This window comes from Rutidosis leptorrhynchoides, chromosome 4, assembly GCF_046630445.1.
Source record: "Rutidosis leptorrhynchoides isolate AG116_Rl617_1_P2 chromosome 4, CSIRO_AGI_Rlap_v1, whole genome shotgun sequence".
Lineage (NCBI taxonomy): Eukaryota > Viridiplantae > Streptophyta > Magnoliopsida > Asterales > Asteraceae > Rutidosis > Rutidosis leptorrhynchoides.
This window is the reverse complement of record NC_092336.1, coordinates 474,930,944-474,945,857: the sequence shown is the minus strand read 5'-3', so window position 1 is coordinate 474,945,857 and position 14,914 is coordinate 474,930,944. Positions and strand designations below refer to the sequence as shown.

General features: G+C 34.1%; 1 pseudogene; it reads right to left on the bottom strand.

Annotated features, from left to right (window-relative positions):
- Nucleotides 1-4,882: 4,882 nt before the first annotated feature.
- LOC139844525 (protein PHYTOCHROME KINASE SUBSTRATE 1-like) lies at nucleotides 4,883-6,624 on the bottom strand (annotated as a pseudogene).
- Between the last annotated feature and the right edge of the window lie 8,290 nt (nucleotides 6,625-14,914).

Below are 14,914 nucleotides of genomic sequence, written 5' to 3'. Positions count from 1 at the left end.
AAAGGATGCTTCTCTAGTCCTCTTCCTCCTCACCTTCGTCCCGGACGATTGATCCGGATTCAGTTTACTCAGTTGACTCATAAGTCCGATTTCAATATGTATCCTCGTTCCTGAATCTAAGTTGTAATTCAACAATGCATCTTTGAAGTCATTCGATTTCAGCATTGCGTGGATCGATCACGCAGCCTCTCTCGACGATTCCCCAAGTTCCATCCACTTGATCCTTGCTGCCTCTTTCAGCGACTCTGCAAGTTCCATACTTTCGTCTACGCCCCACTCATTCAGCCATTACCAAAATCTCTAATACCAAATAATGACGAGATAGGACCGTTGGCCACGCAACACACAATTGCACGATAAATTATGAACTCACGCAACAACTAAGCTTTGCGGCTTTTTATAACTCACGGAAAAAGTCGAAGCCTTTTATGGCTATTACTAACTTTATTTTAGTTCTCGAATTCAACTAACTCTAAAAATAAAAAAAAAATAAAAAAAAGTAAGTCTTTAAAAACCCTAACAAAAGCTATGGATAAAAGCTTATGCTAATACTTTGACTTTAGATAAGCATAAAATTAAACAATTGTAAACAAACTTAAATTCCTCCTTACTTATCCACATTCGCGTGTTCTTGACTTGGCCTACGAGTGTTTAGCCCATTTCCATTCGCGCAAAATCATACCTACATAACAAGATCTTGAAAATAATCAACGCAAATCCACCTGATCCTGCTTCAATTGGTTAATTATGTATAATTATAAGCGTATACCTTTTTTGTAATCTAATTTTTTTTATTTTTTATATAGCCTCAATCATTGTGTGATCATTGTACTATATTGTAATTAAGTTCAAGTTTGATGATGAATTAGTCACAAAAGAACATATGGATAGGGCATTAGAAGACTGGTGAGGAAGAGGTTAAGTATTGTCAGTAGTGGATGTCCAAGGAGTAAAACAATATCAATAACAAAAGAATTACTTTCACTTTCCCCTAGCCATGGCTTTTTAACTAATGTCCTCTATAACAATGTATGACTTTTATTCGAACAACGATATTGGCATCACTCAGAAGGGATTTAACCACATTCGCGATCATATGCCACTCACACACACGTTAGGAGGAAACTCAATTCGTAACGATGTTGGCAGTACCATCGAAGGTTAGGAAAACCCTCCGAGACCTTCCCAAATAGCATTGATGTTGGCAGTACAATCAAATGTTGGAAACTCCCGCTTGGAGTGAGAATCGAACCTCGGTTGGCAGTAACTCAAGTTAAATCACACCCCATACCACCAAAGCTAAGACTTCGGTGGTAACAATGTATGAAATGAGATTTATGTTACGTTTTTAACTTAAGTAAAAATAATCATTGTGTGGTTTTAATGACATGAACTCGTGCCTAGGGAATTTTTAAGCTACTCAAAGAGAGATCCTCTGTCACGCACCGAGCCTTAAAGAGTGGCGGTAGCAGGATTTTTTTCACCGGGGGCAAAAAAAAAAAAATTTAAAATCGTAGCAAAATATTGAGGTTTTTGGACAAAATTTGAAGGTTTGTGGGCAAACTTTGTAGGTTTTGGGGCAGAATTTGGAGAATTTTGGGCAAAATTTGAAGGTTTTGGTGCAAAATATGTAGGTTTTAGGGTAAAAAAAATTCACCGAGGGCAAAGTCGAAAAATCCAAAAATTTAACACTGAAAATTGCAAATCCACTGGGATCGAGCGCTCCCCGGTCCCCACATAAAACCGCCTCCGTCCTTAAATGTTGGTAAGCTTTAAGAATGCGAACTAAAGCATGCCGAATTTTAACTTCTGGATTTTAACTTCTGGGTGAATATACATTTAAGATTTGGCACTTCTAAAATCAATTTTAATGTGAAAGTTCTTTAGGTGTCTTTTATGTATACAATACTAATATTGCTTGTCATAAAGAAGTCTACCTTGTTTGATTCGGTCTGTAATATGTAGTTTAAGTGGTTCCTAGTAGAGACAATGTAGATCTAAATTAAAACAATTGGCTTCAAAAGCCATTGTAAATGTCCCATGTCCCGTTGTATTGTTTGCCCTTGGACCATGAGTGGTCTATAGTCTACTTGTAATGTTTCTGTTTTAGTGAAATTAAAGTTTGCCTTTCAAAAAAAGAAAAGAAAAAAGTCACGTTGTAATCGTTGTTTTTAGTGGTCTTCCTAGTTACTCGCTAGGGGATCATTTTGATTTAATAAAATTTTGTCGTTCTGAAGAAAAAAAATATTGCTTGTCATAAACTTTTATCTTGCTGACTAGCAACAATTCCAAACCGAGGCTCCACTTTTTTGGCAAAGAAACGAGAACTTTATATTAGACCAAGACACTTCATCAAAAAGATGAAGGCCAAACCATGATACAAACACCAAGTGAACCAAAACACGCAACAAGATCTAAACAAGCCTAACAACACGAAAACAAACCTAAAACTAGATCAAGGCACAACAAAAGTATGCAATGAAAAACTAAAACCAAAAAAACGAATCAAACGAGGACGAAAGATGGAATATAATCAAAAACCCTAAGGCCCAATTAAAAGCCATTTAGATCATCAAACCACACCCGCAGTTGAGACCGAAGAAAACAAACTACGCCCGATGATCACATGCCCTCGGAGAAAAAAAATTCTCAACTCGGCACCGTGAACCTTACGACCCTTAATCTTTTTAGGTTTGGAAACCGCATTTGAGCTAATGTGTTTACCCTCGACTTTAATTTCCATATGATCTTTCTTAATCGAGTCAAGTTACCCAGAACACTTGTGCGTCGAAGGAACATCAAACGCACCAACATCTTGCTCCATTAGCCGAGAACCCGCGTTATTGTTGAGTAATGGAAATGACTCTAACGAAGATTGATCGACTTCAGATATTTCCGCTACATAATTCTGGGAGTTACCTTGTTCAACCACATCCAACTTCAATCCGAAACGTTCTTCCTCAACAAAAGGCAAATTACTATCACCACCATCATTTTGTTCCTGTAAATTTGAAACATCAACAAACCTTACTCCCTCATTATAATTCAGCATCATACCATCCTTAGAAGCACTATTTGAAACAATATCAACAATAGTTTTTTTTCCTTTTGAGCGATCATCCGAGTCTTCAAACAAATAGTCTCGCATTTCTTACCAACACATGAGCACGACACAGAAGCCGAATCAGGTACATGAGGCATAGACTCCTGACCAAGATCATGGTCACCATTGTCATCAACTAATCATCCAATTCAGGGATTGAAACAAAACCAACATTTTCTTCCGAATCATGATCCACCTTATCTTGAACATGATCACTAGGAGACGATTCTTTTAAAGTATTTTCGATATCCGCCCCGATGCGATTAGAAACATCATTATGCTTCAACGCGGCTTGAACAAAGTTAATATTACGATGATGCGAGTGAGCCACCGGACTCGAAGAATTTCCTGCTACGCTCTTAATAGTTTCACCATGATCGTGACCGATCACAATCTCCCGATTAGAGGAAGCTATAAAATCCAAGGAAAACCCCTAGGCCCAAGAATCTATCAATAACTGACAAGTCGCTCACTTCATTCACCCATATCTCGATATTGGAGACACCAACCACATCAGCAATGACGGTCTCATGAATATGCTTAACTCAGTCGCAACAAATCCGAAAAAGGATCCGATAATGTTAAGAATCTCTGTTTCCTTAGCTATGATCAAGACCTTTCCAAAATTCCCAGCCACTTCTTGAATGTTATCGATGGAGGTGAACCGAACCAGAATGCCCCGTATCTTAAGCCACACAAATCTCATATATTGTTCGGCCATAATAACAAAGGGAACAATTTGAACGAACTAACCGGCACCTTTTGCCGAATCTACCAGCTTGGAGAAGCCTTCTTGATCGTCACAAACAACAACACAAGCGAATAAACCCAGCAAACTATAGTGAGAAATAATAACATGTCAATGCAGAAGTAAATATTTCACCTCAGCCTCTACGATTGGTGAGAGGCTCATTAAAAGCACACTCAGCTTCAACACATCGCCTACATGTGGATCTGAGATAAATCGACATCTAGGTCGAGCCACAAGAACCTTTCGGCATGATGAGTGATGAGTGAGCTCTCAATAGCCACCCCATGAAGATAGGTCTTCGAAACACTAACGAACGGTTCATGGATGAAACTGCCAGCTCTGTCGTGGAAGAATCTTTGTAAAGACAAACGCATATTTATGAGGAATCCAGAATCTTATATCCCGAATAGAACCAATTTTACCTATTTTAGTACACTCTTTCCCCAATCGTTCAATGAAAATCGAAGATCCGACCTTCTTATGCGGATTGGAGGACATATTTTATGAATAAAATAGTACTCATTAATTACAATTTTTCGTTAAATATATGGTCAACATTTTTTTTTTTTTTTTTTTTGAACAGCAGTACAGGATTACTCAGAGGGACTTAACCACCCACGCGTTCATCTCCCACGGTTGCGTAACCCTCCCCCAACTGCTGCCAAAGAGGAAACCCGGCTCAATCCGAGGGCATGGGCGGTAAAACCCCCTCCCTTACTGCCCCCGCAACGCGATGTGCGAAAGGGGTGAAATTCAAGGGTAAATGGGCAACCTTGTGTGCAATGTTGCACCCTACGAGAGTCGAACTATTGACCTCTCGCTAAGAGAGACAAATCACTAACACATGAGCTATAACAAAAGGTTGTAAACAATTATTTATCGAAACAAATTATATAAACTTAATAATCAACGATGTGGAACTCACAAAATCCCACAAGTCTCGATTCATTGATAACGTCAATATTAATAAATGTAAATCGATATCTCAAATCAAGATTATAACAAACTTTAACATAAATATGCATAAACATTCATGAGTGAAGGATTCAGTGACATAGGGACTTTCAACTTTGTCTAACACATGACTTAAATGCCAATAATTACCGGAAAGATTAGCTACATGGACAACATTTTTAGATCATGTAGTTTTAACTTCATAAATTAATTAACTTTGTATGCCAATTATTAACATCTTAAGGTATCTTTTAAACTAATGATCGTTAACTACTCTCCCAAAAAGGACCACGTGTAATTTACTTTTTTTTCAAAGTAAAATATAAAAGGTGACTTACTCCTTACATCTAAAAGTAAAATGTCAACGTACTTACATTTCTACTGAATGTACAAAAGTTGTGTAGCACGTCTCTCTTTACTTTCAGACACCGAGCTTACATCCGACCCATAATTACCCTTTTGTCGGGTCAAACCGGGTCAAACTATTCACACTTCGAAACAAGCTTCCAACAGCCATCGACTCCGATAACCGCCGCCGCCTTCCTCCCACCCCACCACCACTAATCTTACACTCATCTCCGACCACTCTCACTGCCTTATGACTCACACAACCGGAAAGTATTCCCGGCCGTTTCTTTTCCTCACATTTTTTCTCCGTCACCGAAACTTTCCCGCCGGAATCCCTCCAACCTCGATCCTCGTAATCGGTAACCACCGAGAAATCAGCCGCACTCGCCGTCACAACACTCCAATCAACACTGACCTCACTAGGCGCGTAACAGTTTGAATCCGAGTTCCGGTGAGCTAAAAACGAACCGTTACCGGAAGTCGAAAAGCTTTCAATTTCAAACAAATCAGAACTTGAATAGCTATCTGCATCGTCGTTGTACATTCCGCTTGACGGTATGTACATCTCCTTTTCTGTTGGAATAACAACATCCCAATTATTTAACAAACTTAACTTCCTTCCAAGGCTTAATTCACCGTTACTGTTATCTCCACTTGATTTTCCCGCCGAAATTCCTGATTTTGAATTCGAGCGATCAGAATTTGAAACTGAATTCTGACCGCTCGAGTTTAATACAGGAAAGCTAAAGTAATCATTCCTAGTATTTTTCTCCATGAAATTGCTTGACAACGGAACGGTATTTGCATCGGTGTACAACATTTTAGGGTTTGTATTCGAGATATTTTTTGTTTGGATGAATCGTTTTTCACATATCTGAGTCGATTTTTTGTCGATACAATTGCAACTGAAACGAGAAAGGAAAAATCGAGCTTTGCTTTCTTTTTCGATCCTTCGTGGGGGTTGTTTATTACGAGGTAATAATCCGCTACGACTATTCCAACTTGTATTCGATCTAACACTTGGCGTGTGCGTATTTACTTGATCAATTTGTTGTTTTTCTGAACAACTTAGATCGAATTCTTCAATTTGTCTTTCTTGTGGATTGATATTACTTATCGTATCGTTAGTATTGATGAATCTTGGATCAATCTTATTATCCACATCTTGATCAATTTCCCCTTTGAAGTACTTTTCAGCACCAAACACATCAATTTCTTCGGATTTGATACGATAAGGTTGGTGGTTCATTGAGACATATGAGTTAGCTTGAGTTGTGAGCTTACTAATGATGTTTTCTTCGTCTTTATTCAAGTACGAAGAAAAAGAGACATCGCGAAGATTGTTTCGTGTTTGGAGTGTTAGACTGGTTTCAAAAGACGAATGCGTATCCATGGAAGTTTATAGCAAATTATTAAAGATTTGAAATTGAATAGAACTGGAAAAAAAATGGAAGGATGAATGAAGAAACTTAAAAGACATAAATAAGGGGAATGAAATGAGCAACTTGGAGAAATGACAACCATTTGTACAGAGAACAAATGAGCTATTATGAGGAAGGTCCACATGCATATTGTTCATAACAAATATTACTTGGTCAAGTTAATTTGTCTTTTATAATTGATTTGGTTATGTTTACAAATCATTGTTTTTATCATTTACTAATAGGCTAGGGTCTCAGAATCTTAGCCATACATGATATAACACGTAGAAAGAAGGCTCGGTACCAAAGACAGATATAAGAAACTAGGATTTTTTACCGGGGTTTTCTACGAAATCTTTCACTTCAACGGAATAAAAAAGAAACGAAATTATAAATTGAGAAATGAAAAATAAAAAGGTTGAGGAGAGAACTTAAAAAGGTAAAACTGGGAGGGTAAACCGTAACAACATGGTCTTTCATGGTAGAACTGTAACAACATGGTCTTTCATGGTAAAATGTGGAATGACCCGATGACTCTAAATGAGATTCAAACCAAATCCTTCGAATGGATATCAAGAAGATCAAAGAAAAAGAATATCGTTTGGTTAGATTGGTTGCATTGTCCTTTTGTTTATCTTAATAGCTAGTAGTGTCTTTTGGGTTGCGATCGTTGCAAACGTCCTCGCTGATGTATGTTCGTGTTTAATTTTCGTATAGCCGTACTCATTGTAAATTCCGAGATTATCAATAAAGTTTTTCTTGCTTTAAAAAAAAAAAAACAAAACAAAAAAAACTGGGAGGGTATAACAACCCTCACTTTTCCCTTATAAATTTACCAAATTTCCCTTAGGGTTTCAAGGTCATACTTTGAGTATTAGCATTAAGGTTGTTATCCGGATAAAATACATAAAGTAAATAATACTAAAACCCTAACTATTAACTACAAAACCCTAATACCATTTAATATTAAATAATAAACCCTAACCCTAGTACTTAATAAATAATATAAACTATATATTAATACTTAAAGGTGACAATACTTAAACTTTAAAAACTAATATATAAATTAATATGAACCAAAACAACAACTAATAAAAGATTAGGGTCTAATAAATAAATAAAATGTAACTACAATAATTATAATAATAATAATAATAATAATAATAATAATAATAATAATAATAATAATAATAATAATAATAATAAATATATAAAATACATAATAAATAATAAATACCGTAAAAAAAATTCACCTAGTTACAATTGCCTGCAAGTTACAATTCAAAAATATCAAAAGTCAAAAATCCAGAAAATACAATCATTGTAGCTGGCTATACTTATTTCCTTGTTGTCATGGATGTATACCACATTCATTTATTTACTAGAACAATTATACATATAGTATCATCTTACAATAATAAAGAGAAAATAATTGAGTACGTTAAATTAAATAAAGTTAATAATAACAACAAACTTGGAACTTAAGCGATATGTATGGATGGATTATTATTACTTACACAATAAGCATAAATAAATTACTAATTATCTTAAATATTAACATTATATAAATCTTTTGAGTAGAAAAGGTCAAACACATTTACTACTTATCTTTATGTACGTAAAAATTATATCACATCCATTTTTTATCGTTCAAAAATTATCAATTTCTGAGTTTTTCTCGGCCGTAAAGTTAGCTAATTGAATTAGTTGGATTGGAAAGATATATTGTTACTAGGATATCAATCAATCTCTCATATATATCGTGAACTTACAACCAAACCATCTAACTAAAAATAACTCTCGCTAGATTTATTCCTCCATCAAAACAAACATTCAGTCTCGTTTATTCATCAAAAACTAAAGTACCCGATCATAAAGATTGAAACGGGTAAACGGAGAGAACGAAATCAAGAAGCAAACAAGAAGAATTGTTGTGTTAATACGATAACTCGTTTCTTTTCGAAGGTAACTGTTAATCTAACTCAGTTTCGTTTCAAGGTGAATCTTAACCCAAAACTTCCACCGCCACCTGCTGCCCCATTTTAACAGCCCAATTCTCCACCCTTTTGCATCCTTGTTGTTGTGGTAAACCGCCACCACAAGCTCCTGGATTTTTGCCGCTGTCCACCGTAAACCCGCCACCAAACCGCCACAATCACAGTCCGTTTTTTCTGTCTGTTTTCAGCCCTATGTCAGCACTCTACCTGCTGTTTTTGTAGCTGTGAAACACCATCAAACACCACCCAAAACCGCCCTAAAACAGCCCCATAATCAACCCATTGTTGCTGCGTTTTACTTCTGGTTTCCCTGCTTGTTTGCGAGCCAAAACAGACCCATGAAAGCCTTTGTTTGGGTCGTGATCTTCTGCCAGATTTCTGCTGTAACTCAGTTCCTGTTTCGGTCCATATTCATCGCCTTTTTCTTAATCATAACCTCCTAAGGTATATATACCTAAACCCTAGTGTTAATTATACTTTTAATTTATTTTAGTTAATATAAGTAAGGTCATGAACATTGTGTATGAAGATAATGATTATGATATAGGTTATGAATAAATTTATAAGGTTAATATAATCAAGTAACTTGAGTATGATAAAAGATTATGAATATGAGAAAATATTATGATTAATGATTATGAATAAGATGAATGTTGATAAAAGTTAATTAAAATAAATAAAAGTTATAGGTATGATGAATATGATTATAATAAAGGATAATGAATAAAGATAAATAGATTATGGTTATGAAGAAGTAATAATTTGTTAATGAATATTGAATATAATAAAGTAATGATGATTAAAAAGGTTAGGGTTTATAAGTATGATCATGATGATAGAGAATTAATGAATGAGATGAATATGATTAAAAGATTAAGTATAAGGTTTAAAAAGATTGATAAAAGATTATGAGTATGGATTTATTATGATTAAAAGATTAGGGTTGATGAATATGATTAAGTATTATGATTTATAGATTGAATATGATAAAAAGGTTAGGATTTTATGTGACGGTTAATGTTATTAGGTTATGATCATGATAAAAAAGTTATGATTTTATGTGAGAATGAATAATGGTTAGTAATATTTGATGGAGGAATAATAAATAATGAAGATGATATACGTACATGCATGCATGCATGCATGAATACGTACGTATGTGCGTGTATACATTGTAAGTATATATGTGTGTGTGTATATGTAAATATATACATACGTGTATATGTATGTGTATATATGTATGTATATGTACGTGTGTATGTATGTATGAAGGCGTACTACGTAAGTTATATAAGGTTAATAAATATAATAATAAAAGTAATAAGTGTATATATATGTATCATCTTACACTTATATATATGTAACACCTACACCTAATATATATATATACCATATAGTTATGAATACATATATGTGTAATAATAATAAAGAATATATATATATATGTATGTATCATATAGGTATATTCATACAAGTATACATAATAGTTGATTAACTAAATAATACTATTATTAGTATAACTTATACACTTATCTATATAGTAACACTTAAGTACACTAAGTATATTATCACTTATATAAATATAACTTTTCTCGAAAACGGTCACTGTTAATATAGTTTGCTATATTAATAAACAAACTTTATGTCTATTAGACATTAACTACTCGAACATTATATCTCTAGGTTGAGATCTCCGTATTCAACACTCCGATCATATAACTTGCGTGGAATATGTATCTGCTATTAAGGTGAACTTCATAGCCCCTCTTTTTACTTTTACTTAACTGTTTTATAAACTTTGGGGTGAGACACATGCTTGCTTTTTAAACTGTTTTACACTTAGACACAAGTACTCAAACTTTCTTTTGATTAGTTCAAACTGTTGCTAACATGCTTTGATTCATGCTTAATCCCTACCATGATATCGTTAATTGCTACGTATAAAGGCAAGCTTAGTTATTGTGATAGCGTTATTGAGGGTGACGTCTCTATCCGGATGACCGCTGGTCAATGGATACATAATAACGATGAACGACACGAACGTGATGTGTTTAGGGTAACTAATGGTTAGTATCGATATCATATACACCAGCACTACTACCGGACTAATTAAACCGCTTATTTAAATCTTGTGGTCTAAAAACTTGTTATGATTATTAAACCTATGTTGTTCACTCAACCATTTTGGTTGACACTTTTAAGCATGTTTTGTCTCAGGTACTTAGATATATTGCTTCCGCTGTAGAACTCTGCTGTTACTTAGAAATCAAGCCGAGCACTGGGACCAGAGATAACATCCACGTCAAAGGCGATTTTGGCGGGGTGTTACAGTTGGTATCAGAGCTCTGGTTATAGGGAACTAGGTTACATTAGTGTGACTAACATGAATAGTTAGGATGCATTAGTGAGTCTAGTCTATAACCGAGTTGTTCATTTGCATTGATTATTTGCATTACATTCTAGATTATGTGCATTAAGTTCACTTATATTTGTTATGCCTAGAACTCCTATACCATTCAAATCTTTAGAAACACTTTGCTATAGGAACTATACTTACACGTCTGACTCTTAGAATAAGAGCCATAACTTACTTGTATTCCAACAATAGAATGCCACCATACCTATCTCATTATGAGAGCCAACGCTTGTTATAGAGAACCAGGATTGCATTCTATGTGTGCCTTATGTGGGTGCCTTAGCAATCTTTAGGTCTATAACCTTTCCTGCCTTAGTTTTAAGTGCTTTCCCTTAATCTTTATACCGTCAATTCATCTTACTACATGCTTTTACCTCTTCTGACATTATGTATCCTTTCCTATGGATGCCAAGCCAAAACCCTATCATCTTGCATGATCCCGACTCTGAAGGATCAACTAATATGTGATTATTATCATATCCAAACATATTCTATGACGTGACTTCGCCATTGTGATTCAAAGTATTCTTTGACTCACGCGAAGGGATGTCACTCATGACTCAACATTCCAACGTCAACTTTGATCACATGTCCTGACCACGTGAGATGATATTGAAGTGGAAGTATGAATTAGTGAAATATAATGACGCTTGGCCGACGTGATTATATTACAGTAATTCATATAGAAATTTCAAAATCATGACATATGGAATAGAAAGTGAATCAAAGAGAAATTTCCAAGCCATTCATGTTATTACATGAAGGTTAATCAACATCTGATTTGTAGATATACGAGTAGCTCATTTCAACCAAACTATCTATCTCATACCCATGAGTAGATTAACAAATTCTCCTATGCCATAAAAGTTGTAAAGCTTAGCATTCTTTCTTTCTTAATCAACTTATCTCTTTGACGCCTAATCATCACATCCCCGCTGGAAGGAAGGATGCATGTTCTTAAGTGACCTGAAGTGACACCCCCAAAACTTCTTCGAAGCATGCCTCCTGTTATCTGCAATTACGCTCTTAGTGTAGATTTTCATAAACTCATTAGGAAACCCGTCTAAGATAAACGATAACCACTCGTAAGATTTTCATTTGAATATTCAAACGAAGATATTATAAACACCACATTCACTATCACGTTCTCATACTCTACCATTCATATCTCACTTGTCAGCAACAGCTTCACACATGAACGTTTTGAATTCCAAGAACTTGAACCACATTTAAATTCAATGGTTTTCATTAACTCGTAATATTTTTGCTTAAATATCCCCGAAGTTTTCAAAAATCATTCACTTGATCTTCATCGATCATTTTCCAACTTGAAAATTCTGCTTACCAAAATTTTACACACACTGTTTTACTATGCGATCCTCTCGAAATTTTATAAAATATTTACTACCATTCATGTAAATTTTATAAATCGTATATGTTTATATAATAAAGTAAATAATATTTACCCTTACTTATTTTTGACTAGTACATATAAAATTATACTCTCACTTCTACAAATCAATTATTTTACTCAAAAGATATTTTACGTAAAATAGTACATGTTGTACATAACTCTAGTTTTACTAAGAACTTTGTTCCTTTTTAAATTGTCACCTTAAACGACTCGAACTTCTATAAAATTTTCATTGCTTGTTTATATAAAATTTTCGTATTATCCTACACCACGTATTAATCACAATCCCTCTTGCCCTTTGAAACTTATCATTAAGTTCAACATTCAAAACTCTATGTTCTCGTCAACTTTTCCCCTTTTGAGGTTGACCGTTGAGAAGATTTTACTTCTAACATCCACGGTTAAACCACAACACCCTCGTGAACATCAATTCTATAATTCTATATTTTGTGGTACAAGAAATCATTTTTGGAAGATTTTCTCACCAAATGAAAACTATTCTTATACCCAATGATTCCCATTTCTTCTCATCCGCACTTAAAATCATAAGTGAATGATAGGTCGACTCGCCATAGGTGCGAGAACGTCTAACTCGATCAGAGATCACACCTCCCATACGGTTTCCTTTTAGTAACAGGAATCTATAATCCTCGCTATCTTCTTTACAGGAGTTACCTTAAATGTATATGACATATATTTGTTTACTCCAAATATCTCTCTTCGTTGGTTGCAACTAGATGATTATCCTAGATAAGGGTTCGACCTCTGTTTCGACCTAACGGAAATCATAATCATAAAGTTACATTCGACAGTGTGCCTCCAAAATTTCTTCCAAGGATAAGTTCACATGTATTGTAATATATTGGACAATATCTTTTCCACAAGACCATTTTTGAGGGCATCTTAGTAATCATGGCTTGCTTTGCATATAAGCCAGATTAATGACCCCTCGGCTGGCATCTCGTTTCGCCTTTCTTGAAAATCAAAGACATCATGCCTATGGTTAATCTTACGGAATTAAAATCTACACACCAACCATATCAAACACAAGTCATGCATCAAACTACATGGCTGTGATCTCCAAGTACTTCTCTCTGATTGTCTGCCCCAATGGTGTATGACTAAAATATCACAATCCCGTTTAAGGAAACCTAATCAGATGATACCCATGTTATCCCTTTGAATTACCTCCGCATTGATAATAAAATGCACTTCATAGAAGAACCTGTAGGATTTATGAATCGCGAGATCAACACTTGAAACAGGACAACATTTCCTATTGCCAAAAATCCGTTGGAATTCACGTAGAGGCCCCGAGTATACCTTGGAACGTGTAGACCAAATGAAGCGGAAATATCCCCATCTTTTCTCAACCGAAACTTCGGGACGAAGTTTAAATTAACGGGGAGGTACTATAACAACCCTCACTTTTCCCTTATAAATTTACCAAATTTCCCTTAGGGTTTCAAGGTCATACTTTGAGTATTAGCATAAAGGTTGTTATCCGGATATAATACATAAAGTAAATAATACTAAAACCCTAACTATTAACTACAAAACCCTAATACCATTTAATATTAAATAATAAACCCTAACCCTAGTACTTAATAAATAATATAAACTATATATTAATACTTAAAGGTGACAATACTTAAACTTTAAAAACTAATATATAAATTAATATGAACCAAAACAACAACTAATAAAAGATTAGGGTCTAATAAATAAATAAAATGTAACTAAAATAATTATAACCTTAATAATAATAATAATAATAATAATAATAATAATAATAATAATAATAATAATAATAATAATAATAATAATAATAATAATAATAAATATATAAAATACATAATAAATAATAAATACCGTAAAAAAATTCACCTAGTTACAATTGCCTGCAAGTTACAATTCAAAAATATCAAAAGTCAAAAATCCAGAAAATACAATCATTGTAGCTGGCTATACTTATTTCCTTGTTGTCATGGATGTATACCACATTCATTTATTAACTAGAACAATTATACATATAGTATCATCTTACAATAATAAAGAGAAAATAATTGAGTACGTTAAATTAAATAAAGTTAATAATAACAACAAACTTGGAACTTAAGCGATATGTATGGATGGATTATTATTACTTACACAATAAGCATAAATAAATTACTAATTATCTTAAATATTAACATTATATAAATCTTTTGAGTAGAAAAGGTCAAAAACATTTACTACTTATCTTTATGTACGTAAAAATTATATCACATCCATTTTTTATCGTTCAAAAATTATCAATTTCTGAGTTTTTCTCGGCCGTAAAGTTAGCTAATTGAATTAGTTGGATTGGAAAGATATATTGTTACTAGGATATCAATCAATCTCTCATATATATCGTGAACTTACAACCAAACCATCTAACTAAAAATAACTCTCGCTAGATTTATTCCTCCATCAAAACAAACATTCAGTCTCGTTTATTCATCAAAAACTAAAGTACCCGATCATAA